Genomic DNA, 14,867 nt, shown 5'->3' on the forward strand with positions numbered 1-14,867 from the left:
GGCCCACCAAGTATACTCCACCATTCAATGATGGCTGATCTATCTTTCACTCTCAACCACATTCTCCTGCCTTCTCCCCATAACCTTTGATGCCCAACGTAATCAAGAATCTGTCAATCTCTGCTCTAAAAATACCCGATGACTTGGCCTCCATAGCCGTCTGTGGAGGAGGGTCCTGATCCATACTTTGTATGCCATTATCTTGCACGATGCTGCCTGATCCATTGAGTTCCTCTACCAGTTTGTTTCTTGCTCCAGATTCCAACATCTACAATCTTGTTTATATCTCTGTGAATCCATCTTTTTCTTTCATTCCACCACTAGTTTGCTGCACATTTCCCAACCATGTTATTTGACCCTTGCTTCAACTGGGCATCCAGAGAATGTAGATGTAGTGCTGGTTAAATTGCCATTCAGTGATTGGGCTGATCACCAACGGTGATGAAACAAAATACAGAGTGGAGGTGCAGAACCTGGCGGACTGGTTCGCACGTAACAACTTGTCACTAAACACCTCCAAGACCAAGGAGCTGATTATTGACTTCAGGAGGTCCCATTCTGGAGAATACGCCACAATCTCCATCTACGGGGACAGTGTGGAGAGAGTGTCCAGCTTTACGTTTCTGGGCACTCACATTTCAGAGGACCTCACATGGTCCACCAACACCGCTGCGCTGGTCAAGAAGGCACAGCAACGACTGTTCTTCCTGAGGACATTAAAAAAGACTGGTCTGCCCCAACAGCTGTTGACAACGTTCTACCGCTGCACCACAGAGAGCATATTAACGTATGGCATCTCTGTGTGGTATCTCAGCTGCACGGAGGCGGAGAGGAGAGCTCTTCAGCGCGTCGTCCACAGAGCGCAGAGGATTATTGGGACACAGCTACCAGCCTTGGTGGGCATCTACCACACACGGTGCCTCAGGAAGGCCGTCAGCATCCATAAAGACTCCTCACACCCTTGTAACGGACTGTTCGAACTACTTTCCTCCGGCAAATGTTACAAGGCCTTCTACGCCCGAACCTCCAGACTCAGAAACAGCTTTATTCCCAGAGCTATAGTGGCTCTGAACCGGCCCTGCTGAGTGCCCCCCATCCCCCCTGGACTGTCTCCCTCGGATGGTCACACAGCTTATTTATTTATTTTACTTTTCTTTTACATCGGTTGGAAGCTGCATACTAAATCTCGTTGCAATGATGTGCAATGACAATAAAAGATATTATTATTATTATTATTATTATTATTATTAGTAAATTACATGGATGGATTAACAATGGTGGCATGGTGGCTCAGTGGTAGAGTTGCTGCCTTACAGCACCAGAGACCCGGGTTCGATCCTGACAACGGGTGCTGTCTGTACGGCGTTTGTACCTTCTCCCCATGAATGTGTGTGTTTTGTCCCGGATGCTCCGGTTTCCTCCCACACTCCAAATATGTATTGGGCTTTAGGTTAATTGGTTTGGTAAAAATTGTAAATTGTTCCTGGTGTGTGTAGGATAGTGTTAGTGTATGGGGATCGCTGGTCGGCGCGGATTCAGTGGGCCGAAGGGTCTATTTCCACACTGTATCTCTAAACTAAGCTAAACTAAACTAAACTAACAATTTTGAGGTTTTAATTCACATTCTACCGTGGCAATTTAGTCTGATTTGAAAGAACGTAATTTGTTAGAAATGCAATATTTTACATTTCATTTAGTGTATTCAAACTTTGGGACATAAGCAGCGAATGTTGGAAAGAACTCTAGTGCGATAATAGTTAATGCGTCATGAATGCACTAAACTGGTTGTTATAGTGATTTGTCATGTAACAGGAAATTAGTGTCAGTTTCCGCCCACACTCCAAATACATACAGGGTTTTGTAGGTTAATTGGCTTTGGTAAAAATTGTAAATTGTCCCTAGTGTGTAGGATATTGCTTGTGTACGGGGTGATCGCTGGTCAGCACGGACTTGTTGGGCCGAAGGCCCTGTTTCCTCTCTGCATCTTTAAAGTCCCTGAAGGAGATTGTTCGACGCGTGTGTATGTGTAAAAGATGGAGATTGTGCTGTAGATGTAGAGATCCTCTTTGAACCGGAGTTGTGAGTGGTGCCAAAAACCACAAACAGAGCAGATGCACTTTCATTAGGTGTCACCAGGGAGTTGAAAGAGCAGAAGGGGCGTGAGAGAACTTTTTTTTTTCCTCGACAATTGTTTATTTGCGAGACTGATAGAGAAGAATTTGCCTTCAAACTCTACTGGTGATGGTGGTGTCGGGGGCTCTTACATTTGCTGTTGCGAGGAACAGCCCTAGGATGTGATCATAAACTGATTTTTTTTTGTTTGTCTTTTTAATTGCACAATAAAGCTATTTTTCTTGAACATATTGATTGCACAAGACCCAGACCACAATAAATCAATGATTTGCAACAGGCAGCGGGGGAATTTAAATTTAATGAATAACCTAGAATTTGATAGAAACAATGAATCTGAGCAATGCTGACCACAAAAAAAAACTTCTCTATAAAAACCCATTTGGCACACTAATGTTGTTCAGGCAGAAAATCTGTCAACCTAACTCATACAGTGACTCTAGACTCCATCAATGTGATTGTTCCTTAAATGCCTTCTGAAATGGTCGAGCAAGTCATTGCCCAGTCAGTCTGAAGAAAGTTCTCGACCTGAAACGTCACCTAGTCCATCTCTCCAGGGATGCTGCCTGTCCCAATCAGTTACTCCAGTATTTTTGTGCCAGTCTTGAGCAATTCATTCAATTGTATCGTTGATGATACATTCAAGCAGAGAGAGAGAGAGAGAGAGAGAGAGAGAGAAAGAGAGAGAGAGAGAGGCTCCTCCAGGCAGGGCAGACTCACCACAGCGGCAAATGCCATGCAATACAGGGGGGAGGAACTCAATCTCACAGTCCTCAACATTAACTCCACACTATGTGAAGTCTCATGCTTTTAAATCAAACCTCTTCCTGATAACCACTTCTCCAACTGATGAATCAATTCTCTCCCAAGATGAGCAGCATATGGAGGAAGCACTGAAAATAACATCCTGGTAACACCAGTGCCAATGATGTTGGCTGAGTCCTGAAGGACATATGTTCCAGATCAATTCAATGACGATTAGTGAATGAATGAAGATGAGGGATAAACTTACTCATTGGCTTCTTTCATACCAACATACCTTTGGTGGATACGTCTATCCATAAAAATATTGGACGAAGTATCGACAGCACAGTCCTTGTGATGATAACGCATCAGCTCCACACTGAGATCATAATCTCCCCATAACCGTTCACACTGTTACTCATGAACTGCATAGATGGTTTTGCCTTTTTGCCTATTATTGTTTGTTTTATGTGTGCGTGTGTGTGTGTGTGTGTGTGTGTGTGTGTGTGTGTGTGTGTGTGTGTGTGTGTGTGTGTGTGTGTGTGTGTGTGTGTGTGTGTGTGTGTGTGTGTGTGTGTATGCATGTGTGTATGTATGTGTGTATGTATGTGTGTATGTATGTGTGTATGCATGTGTGTATGGGTGTATGTATGGGTGTATGTATGTGTGCATGTATGTATGTGTGCATGTATGTATGTGTATATATATGTATGTGTGTGTGTATGTATGTATGTGTGTGTATTTATGCATGTGTGTATGTATGTGTGTGTGTATGTATGTGTGTGTATTTATGCATGTGTGTATGTATGTATGAGTGTTCATATAAGCATGTGCAGTATATATATATATATACTGAACTTTTTCATTTATGATATTGCTTACAGTGTATTATGTTTCATGGTGTGTTGTGCTGCAGCAAGTAAGAATGTTTTTGTTCTATCTGGGACATATGACAATAAAACACTGTTTACTCTTGACTTGACACACTCCATTGTGTTATGTGCCTCTATAATCATAAATGGCATTGGCAGTTCTGACAACACTAAGTGGGCATCTATGGGGATCCGTTGACTATCATCAGCAGCAGATATGTATCCCACTGTGATCTGTAAGCTCATGCTTTTGTTCATCCCTCCTCTAGCATTGCCATCAAGCCAAAGGATTTCACTCTTGGAGCCAAGAAGGCCAAACTAGGAGCAATGGCATGCATACCCAACAGTGCCAGAATAGAAAACTGCTAGCGACACAAATAGTGCAAGAAGCTGAGCTCAGTGATCTCACGACCAACACAACAGTTAGATGGTCTGGTGTCCCACCACATCTAGTTGCGATTGGAAGTGGACGATTAAACAGACAGAGGAGTCTCCAAGTCTTAGTGATGAAGTAGCCCAACATTTGACTGTAGAGATAAGGCTGAAGCCTTGGCGAACAGGTTCATCCAGAAGCTTTGAATGGCTTTGAAGGCAAAGGTAGATCTTCTTAGGCTCCCTTCGTTCATGGCTCACTATAGGTGGCTCCAGGGTGTTATTCCCCATATGAAGGACGCCTGTGCGTGACTTTGTTTAACATGGGGAGACTGGTGCAAAGACAGCCACCTTGACCGATCTGGGTCAGGATCCAGTGGCATGGAGTCCAAGACGACTGGAGGCACTTTTCTGCTGCAGCCTTCATCCGCCTTCCAAGCCGTTGTGACGCTCCACTAAGGTCAGCCATCGTCCTCCGCCTATTCCGCCGTTGAGGTCTTGGTTGGATTGCTCTTTGTCAGAGTCCTCCCCCTCGACCTTACCGCCATGAGTGGCCCTACCAGGAGCATAGCTCCAGACGGCATCGCTCTCAGGATCTCAGGACCACACAAGCTTCTCCACCACGACAAGGTGACAATCCACGGAGAAGTAGATAGATTCTTGATTAGTACCTATGTCAGGGGTTATAGGGAGAAGGCAGGAGAATGGAGTTAGCAGGGAAAGATAGATCAGCCATGATTGAATGGCGGAGTAAACTTGATGGGCCGAATGGCCTAATTCTGTTTCTAACACTTATGAACATTAACTATACTGGCTTCCTCCTGAGATCCTGTCATCACAAAAGCATATTGTCAGCCCATTTAATTCACAGTAATTGATGCCAAGCAACAGCTCAGCGCACTGGATGAGGCAAAGAATATGGGACCAGAAAACATCCCAGCTATGGAAATGATGACCGCTGTTCTTGAACTAACTACTCTCCCAATAGGATTCTCCTCGACAGTTGCAACACTGGTGTGTATCTGTCTAACCACATCAGTGCACTCTCAGTCATCACATCCAGTGTTATCACTGGGGTTTGTGCATTCTCTCTGTGGCTGCAAGGGTTTCCCGAGATATTTTTGTTTCCACACACATCTCCAAGAGTAGTTGTGCGCTGTGTGTTTTTTGTAACTCACTCCTCGTGTACATCAGTTGCTGGACCTGATAGGGACACTCAGTCTGAAGAAGTGTCTCAACCCAGAATGTCATCCATTCCTTCTCTCCAGAGATGCTGCCTGTCCTGCTGAGTTACTCCGGCGTTTTGTGTCTATCATCCATGTGAGAGGGAATTGGATAATGGATACAAGTTGAAGAATAGGATTGATGTCTTGACCATGAGAACTGGCATGGACTTAAGATGGCATGAGGATGAATTTCTTTAGTCAGAGGGTGGTGAATCTGTGGAATTCATTGCCACAGACAGCTGTTGGGTATTTTTAAGATGGAGATGGATAGGTTCTTGATTAGTAAGGGTGTCAGGAGCAAAAGCAGGAGAATGAGGTTCAGAGGGAAAGATAGATCAGCCATGATTGAGTGGAAGAATATACTTGATGGGCTGAGTGGCCTGATTAAGCTCCTAGAATTTATAAACTTATAACTGGAAAGGTGAAATCTCCACATGTCCATAAGAAGTATAAATGCAACTGTCTAAGGCGGCTCACCATGACTTTGCCAGGGGGGAAATAGGAATGGGCAGTAAATACTGGCCTTGCCTTTGATGCCCTGATTCGAAAGAAATGTATAACTGAGAAAAAGAGGATTGAGAATAGGGGAAAACAAGTATTGAGAATCTTTATCACAATGGTACTGAAAGTACGCACATCAGACTTAGGAACAGGTTCTTATCCTCAGGTATCAGACTACTGAAAGTCCCATGACAGAGAGGCACAGACATAAAATAAAACATCTCGTAGACCAGTGGTGAGTCTCTCGAACAATTTGGTTTATTGAAGGCCTTAACAGAACGCATTGTGCACTCTGAGCGAACCCAAAGTGTTTCAAAGATTCACAGCATCTACAGCATTTTTATATTCTGGTTACTTGTGGCTTCTACATTTTTGAAATAAGTCATCATGGATCAATGTCTCTGTAACCTGTAACCTGTTATCCCCAGATGTTGTCTTTAATGTTATGCTTGCTGTTACTTATTTATAACAGTCTTCCCATTTGTATAACAAATAGGTACCATAAATGTCAGTACTCCTGATTAGTTTTATTATCCTCAGCTGCTTACAAGCCCCAATGTTTATTTTAACCAAATAAAGTGTGTTGTTGAACCCAAGCACATTGAAAAATATATTCATTGCCTCACAAACATCGCTAGGTTCCCTATGTTGGCCATTTTGCCCATCACACATCCCCGGCTATGTAAACCGCAGGGTTGAAAAGATTATAAACTATCATCTGCTTTATCATTTTCAAACTGTTTCACTACAATGAAACTCTATTCTGCACTCTGGTATTTTTTCTCTTTGCTCCCCTTGTTCTTGTGTTCAGCTTGAGTGTATTCAATACAATACAATACAAATTTATTCATCACATTCACCAACTAAGGCACAGGGAAATTAATTTGCCAGCAGCGATACAACTGAAAAAAGAACACACAGTATGCAATATAATTCAACACAAACATCTACCACAGCATTCTTCACTGTTGTGGAAGGCAACAAAGTTCAGTCAGTCTTCATCCTTTGTTCACCCGTGGTCGGGGCCATGAACCCTCTATAGTCGCCGCTATGGATGGCCCGATGTACATGCCCTCTCGTCGGGATGATCCAATCTCCAACGTCAGGACGGCTCAACACCCTCCGCAGCCTGGAGTGCCCGAATCGGCCATCCTCCCACTGGAGACCGAGGCTTCACGATGTTATAGGCCACACGCTGGTGTTTGGAACTCTTCTTCGGCGATCCCCAGCAAGGGATGGTAAGTCCATGCCACGCCCGCGGCTAGAAGCTCCGCAGACCACAGCCCCACTATGCCAAAGTCACCAGGCCAGCGATAGGAGCACTCCTTTCTGGCGACCCCCGGCAAGGCCTCACCCGCTCCGCGATGGAAAAGTCCACGCTGCGCCCGCTGCTGAAGCTCCGGGCCCGACTCCGGGAAAGGCCGCTCCAATCCAAGCTGCCAGGCCGCGAGAGGAGAGGTGGAGAAGCAACATGGAAAAAAGTCGCCTCTCCGTCGAGGAAGCGACTGAAAAACGTTTCCCCCTCCCCCCCCCCCCCCCTAACAAGACACACCGAGAGACACTAAAACAAATATTTGGACATGCTAAAAAGAACAACAAAAGTCGAAATAATGAACATGCTGCTGGCAGGGCAGCTGAACATGCTGCTGGCAGGGCAGGGCACCTATGGCAGTGCCCATAGGTCCCAATATTCATGTGTAACATTATCACCGATTGAATAGCATGCAAAACAAAGTTTGTCTCTGTATCTCTGTACACATGACAAATAATAGACCTAAACCTAAACTGCCATGTTGCCCTGTTAGAACAGTGAGCAGTATATTGATGGCCCTCTCCCCTTTAAGAGACAAAGGGCTGGTTTAAATTTGAGGTCACTTGCTTCACCCTGATGTAAAGTAAAGGAATGCATGAACATTTGCTCAGCTCATAAACAGCGTCCATATGTGGGAAGCATGAATTTGGGTGCTTCCTGCACTGGGTCTAGCAATCACAGGTTAGACTGCATGGTGGCGCAGTGGCAGAGTTGCTGCCTTACAGAGACAGAGACCCGGGTTCGATCCTGGACCCGGGTTCGATCCTGACTACACGTGCTGTCTGCATGGAGTTTGTACGTTCTCCCCGTGACCCACGTGGGTTTTCGCCGGCTGCTCCAGTTTCCTCCCACAATCCAAAGACGTGCGGGTTGGTACGTTAATTGACTCCAGGTAAATTGTAAATTGTCCCTAGTGTGTGTAGGATAGTGTTAGTGTGCGGGGGTCGCTGGTTGGCGTGGACTCAGTGGGCCGAAGGGCCTTTTTCCGCGCTGTATCTCTAAACTAAACTAGAGTCCAAAGTAATTCCAGTGAACTGTCTGCAGAGCTCCCAGCTTACTTTCCCAAAGGCGAACCTTTTTGTTTCACAATGCCTTCGCACAAGGAGGAATCAAAGAATGAGGTGAATGAAAAGCGTGGCCCTCTGATCATCGGCCCGATCTAATTATGGGTTCATTAGTGAGCTCAACGGGAACGTGTTTCTCATCAATGCAACCAGTTCCCTCAGCAAAGCCGCTGTTTGTCACACATTCAATTAATTTCCAAAGATCAGGGCTGTACAATTACCAGTCTGTGCAGTGACAGGCCACCCACAGAACCAGAGGGACAAGGAACACAGACCTCATTTTCATAAACTCGACATGGATTCTGCTTGCTTCCTATAATTAATGTAAAAATTCACCACTGTAATTGCTGTGCTCTCTGATGGAGAGTCTGCTCTTCTTTGTCTGCAGAAGATGTTCTCTTTATCATAAGGTCACAAGGTCATAAGTGATTGGAGCAGGATTAGGCTATTCAGCCCATCAAGTCTACTCTGCCATTCAATCATAGCTGATCTATCTCTCCCTCCTAACCCCATTTTCCTGCCTTCTCTCCATAACCCTAGACACACGTACTAATCAATAATCCATCCACCTCTGCCGTAAAAATATCCATTGACTTGGCCTCCACAACCTTCTGTGGCAAACAATTCCACAGATTCACCACCCTCTGACTAAAGAAATTCCTCATCATCTCCTTCCTAAAGTAACATCCTTTTATTCTGAGGCTATGGCCTCTGGTCCTAGATTCTCCCACTAGTGGAAACATCTTCTCTGCATCCACTCAATCCAAGCCTTTCACTGTTCTGTACATTTCAATCAGGTCCTCCCCTCATTCTACTAAACTCCAGTGAGTACAGGCTGAGTGCTGTCAAACAATCATCATATGTTAACACACATATTCCTGGGATCATTCTTGTAAACCTCCTCTGGACCCTCTCCAGTTAGCACATCCTTCCTCAGATATGATGCCCAAAATTGCTCACAATATTCCAAATGCAGCCTGACCAGCGCCTTGAAGAGCCTCAGCATTACATCGCTACACTACTTTACCAGCAACACAAAGAAACCTGAATTCAAAGCTCCAGGGACTTGAAGATATGAAGCACCTTTCCTGATCCCAGTACTTCCCAAGTACTTTCCCCCCCCGACAGAAAGGAGATGAGGAGGAATTTCTTTAGTCAGAGGGTGGTGAATCTGTGGACTTCATCTGTGGAGGCCAAGTCAATGGATATTTTCAAGGTGGAGATTTATAGATTCTTGATCAGTATGGGTGTCAGGGGTTGTGTGGAGAAGGCAGGAGAATGGGTTTGAGAGGGCAAGAGTTGGTCTACTGTGCTGCCCATTTTCTACCTTCGTCGAATTCCCTGAATTTCCAAAATCGACGAATGGAATTATAACTTTAATACTTGGAAGACTACAACACAATAATGAGATCAAATAAAAATGAAGCCATGTCATAAATTTGTCATGCCAGTTTACAAAGTAGTCTCCGACCCATCCTACCCTATCTCCAAACCTCACTGGGCCTCTAATACTGCAGGGTACGGCTCTTCATTGATTCCCGGGATGGCGGGACTGACATATGATGGAATGGATTGACTGGGCTTTTATTCACTGGAATTTAGAAAGAGGAGAGCGGAGAAACATATAAGATTCTGAAGGGATTGGACAGGCTAGATGCAGGAAAAATGTTAACAATGTTGGGGGAGTCCAGAACCAGGGGTCACAGTTTAAGAATAAGGGGCAGGCCATTTAGTTGTATGGCCATTTCGCAACTCATTGGTTCACACGTCACTCACAACAAAACCACCCCCTCTCCAGGTACTTTCCCCATCAACTTCAGAAGGTGCAACACCAGTTCCTATATCTCCTCTCGGGACTGGCAGCTTCATGTTCCAGGGTCAGATGCTTCACTAGAGATAGTAGGAGGGGGGGGGGTAAAATAGAAGGTGTTGCCTTATTCATTAAGGACAAGGTCATAGCAGTTGTCAAAGATGATATTACTGATAGTTCATCCGGTGTGTCTGTATGGATGGAGACTATTGTGAGGGATAAGATATCTATGCATTTGAATAGACAGGGACTGGTTCGGAATAGTGAGCATGGTTTTGTACGTGGGAGATCATGTCTCATGAATCTGATTGAGTTGTTTGAGGAGGTAACTAAAAAGGTTGATGAGGTTCTGCATGGTAGGATGCTCTGGAAGGTTAGATCGCATGGGATCCTGAGGCCATGACAAATAGCCGAGAACTATGAGCTTTGGAAGAGGAGCCAGAATCAGTAGGATACAATTTGTGTAGAACATTGTTTCATTAAAAAACATTGAAGTCGGCTCCTAGATTAAAATGAAGAGCGTGACTGCCTTTTCCACTCTTTGCCAAAGATACGGTAGACCGTCAGACCTTGTTTCCCCAGGGTGGAAATGTCAATGACTAGAGGGCACAGCTATGACAAGAGAGGGGCAAAGTTTAAAGATGTGTCGGTCAATATTTTAGTTTAGTTTGGTTTAGTTTAGTTTATTGTCACTGAGGTACAGTGAAAAGCTTTTGTTGCGTGCTATCCAGTCAGCGGAAAGACAATACATGATTATAATCGAGCTATTGACAGTATACAGGTACATGAGAAGGGAATCACATTTCGTACAAGGTAAAGCCAGTAAAGGATAGACCAGGATAGTCAATGGTGAATTTTGGGAATACACGGCCAGGGGTAGTGGTGGCGGCCGATACACTAGTGGCATTTAAGAGATTTTTAGATAGGCACATGGAAGTGCAGGGAATAGAGGACATGGATTATGTGCAGTTTAGTTTAACTTGGCATCATGTTCGGCACAGACATTGTGGGCCGAAGTACAGCGCCAGAGAAGCAGGTTCGATCCCGACTACAGGTGTTGTCTGTACAGAGTTTGAACTTTCTCCCAGTGACCTGCGTGGGTTTTCTCTGAGATTTTCGATTTCCCGCTACACTCCAAAGACCTCCAGGTTTGTGGATTAATAGGCATGGTATGAATGTAAAATACTTCTTAATGTGTGTAGGATAGTGTTAATTGCATGGATCGCAGGTAGGGAAAAGTTTAAAGGAGGTGTGTGGGGTATGTTTATTACACAGAGAGTGGTGAGTGCCTGGGTGGTGGTGGAGGCAGATTCGATAGTGATGTTGAAGAGGCTTTTAGACAGGCATATGGATGTGTTTGGAATGGAAAGGTACTTCACGAGTCAAGAATCAAGAGAGTTTATTGTCATGTGTCCCCGGTAGGACAATGAAATTCTTACTTGCTGCAGCACAACAGAATATGTAAACATAGTACAGAACGGGAAATAAAGTTCAGTGTGTCTATCGTGTGCGGACGTGGTGCCGACAGACGAGAGGCCGAATCAAAGAAGTCGAAGCCAAAGAACCGAATGGAAACGAGGCCGAAACGCCAATAAACCGAAAGATTACGAAGACGAAACGCCTACTAACCGAAAGGATGGGACGCCTAAAAGCCAACGAACCGAAAAGCTGCGTCGCCTAAAAGCAAACTTACCGAATGGCCGCTCTGTCGAAACGCCACCTACCCGAAACAAGCCAACGAACCGACTGCCGCTCAACAGAAAAGTCCAATAACGGACTTGACATTGCCGGGGAGCGGGACTTGTCAGCGCTGGTCCCTTCGATGGTGGGGAGGTCAGAGCCGATGATGGACTGGGAAGTGGTGCAGGCAGATGAGATTAGTGTACAGTATCTTGACATCACGTTCGGCACAGACATTATGGACTGAAGGGCCTATTCCTGCCTTGTGATAGACACAAATGCTGGAGTGAATCAGCGGGACAGGCTGCATCTCTGGAGAGAAGGAATAGGTGACGTTTCAGGTTGAGACCCTTCTTCAGATATTCCTGTGCTGGTCTATGTCAGGCTGTGGAATATGCCCTGCAGTTTAGTGCTCAAAGTAGGAAATGAAAAGCAAAAGGGCCTAACTAATGTTCGGCTGATTTGACCATTTTTGATGCAGATAGAAAAAAGGAGCAAGCTACTTTAAGAGGCAGTGTATTGACATTAGTATTGGTTTATTTTTTGCCACATGCTCCTAGCTGCAGTGAAAAACTTTAGATGTCATCTCGAGGCCATAGCTTCAGAGTTAAAGGACTTTCCATTAGGAAGGAGATGAGGAGGGGTTTCTTTAGTCAGAGGGTGGTGAATCTGTGGAATTCTTTGCCACAGAAGGCTGTGGAGGCCAAGTCAGCGGATATTTTAAAGCCAGAGATAAATAGATTCTTGATTAGTACGGGTGTCATGGGTTATGGGGAAAATGGGGTTAGGAGGGAGAGGTAGATCAGCCATGATTGAATGGCGGTGTAGACTAGATGGGCTGAATGGCCTAATTCTGCTCCTGTCACTTATGGACACAAACCATTGAAGTACCTCGTGCTCCAGCAGCATCTCTGGAGAAAATGGATGGGTGACGTTTCGGTTCGGGCCCCTTCATCAAACCTTAGGCAAACCATACTGTTCATGATTTATATGCATGAACACAACGGAGTCCAAAATATAAAATGAATTGACTGCAGAATACAGTGTTGGAGCCTCGGAGAAAGTTTAGTCAAAAACCGTGCAAGGCCCACAGGACGGCACGGTGGCGCAGTGCAAGAGTTGCCGCTTTACAGCATCAGGGACGCGGGTTCGAACCCGACTACGGGTGCCGACTGTTTGGATTTTGTACGTTCTCTCTGTGGCTGTGTGGGTTTTCTCCGCATGCTTCAGTTTCTTTCCACATTCCAAAGACGTGCAGGTTTTGTCGGGTAATTGGCTTCTGCAAATTGTCCCCAGTGTGTGTAGGATAGTGCTAGTGGATGGGGTGGGCCAAAGGGTCTGTTTCCGCTCTGCATATCTGAAGCAAAGTAGAGTCTAAAGACCACAGCAAGACACATTGGAAGAAGAGTATGTTCGGTGATGCAGCCCACAATTGCAGGGTCATCTGAAAACTTCTGCAGGTGGCAGGAGCCCAAGTTATATCTGAAGTCCAAGGAGTAGATGGTGAACAGGAAGGGAGAGAGGACCATCCCCTGTGGGGCCCCTGTGTTGCTCATCACCATGTTCAAGACACAGTTCTGTAGCCTGACATATTGTGGTCGTCCAGTCAGGTAGTTGGTGATCCAGGACACCAGTGGAGCATCCACCTGCATCTTGGTCAGTTTGCTCCCTAGCAGTGTAGGCCGGATCATGTTAAAAGCAGTGGAGAAGTCAAAAAACATGATTCTCACAATGTTTCCCGGCTTATCCAGGTGAGCATAGGAATGATGGAGCAGGTGGATGATGGCGTCCTCAACCTCCAACTTTGCTTGGTATGTGAACTGCAGGAGGTCCAGGTAGGGTTTAACCAGGGGTCACCAGGTGAGTGAGCACCAGACTCTCCAGGGACTTCATGATGTGTGAAGTTAGCGCCACCGGTCTGTAATCATTGGAGGAGCTGGGATGCATCCTCTTTGGTACAGGAACCATGCAGGATGTCTTCCACATCACGGGCTCGGGCTCAGATTGAAGGTATGCGGAAGTACTCCGCACAACTGGCTGGCACATGCCTTGAGTAGGCAAAAGTGCTGGAGAAACTCAGCGGGTGCAGCAGCATCTATGGAGCGAAGGAAATAGGCAACGTTTCGGGCCGAAACCCTTCTTCAGGCTGTCCTGGTAGACCCATTGTCTCTGCCTGTTCGTGCCCTACCAAACTTATTTCCACATACCTTGACTCCATTGATCCCCCTTGGTTAAATCCCTCCCTACCTATGTTCAAGACACCTCAGACACTCTCCATCGTCTCCGCGCATTCCATTCTCTAGGCATCCATCCCCTCATCTTCACCATGTACGTCCAGTCACTCTACACCTCCACCCCCACCAGGATGGTCTCCAAGCCCTCCGGTTCTTCCTCGACCGGAGAATCAACCTATACCCGTCCACTGATATTCTCCTCCGCCTAGCGGTGCTGATCCTTACTTTCAATAACTTCTCGTTTGACTCCTCCAATTCCTCCAAATACAAGGCGTAGCTTCTGGGCACGCGCATGGGCCCCAGCTATGCATGCCTCTTTGTCGGGTACGTTGAACAATCCTTGTTCAACCAGGTTGAACAACCAGGGCCCCATCCCCGACCTCTACCTCCGCTACATCGACGAAAAGTGAAATCCTATGTATGGAATTACCTGTAGACAAGGCCAGGTATGAATGGCAGACACTGTTTTCTTTGAAAGAGATTTCTGAAGATTGGTTTTCCTTGTAACTGAAAATGTTAAGGTCACTGTTACCGTTTAGGTCTGGAATGTAATCATTACATGAATTTAAATGCCTTTAATTCAATTTAAATAAAGAAAGGAGGATGGTGAATGTGGAATTCATTGCCACAGACGGCTTGGAGGCCATGTCATTTGAAATTTTTAAAGGGAAATGGAAAATTTGATTAGTAAGGGTGTCTTTAGAGATACAGTCTGGCAAGAGGCCGGCCGGTCCTCCGAGTCTGCGCCGACCAGCGATCCCCGTACACTAGCACTATTCTACACGCTAGGGACAATTTAGAACTTTATTGGCGCCATTCAACCTACAAACCTGTGCGTCTCTGGAGTGCGGGAGGAAACCGGAGCATCCGGAGAAAACCCACGCGGTCAAGGGAGAACGTACAAACGTTGCACAGACAGCAC

This window comes from Amblyraja radiata, chromosome 33 (genome assembly GCF_010909765.2).
Source record: "Amblyraja radiata isolate CabotCenter1 chromosome 33, sAmbRad1.1.pri, whole genome shotgun sequence".
In the NCBI taxonomy this organism is placed as follows: Eukaryota; Metazoa; Chordata; class Chondrichthyes; order Rajiformes; family Rajidae; genus Amblyraja; species Amblyraja radiata.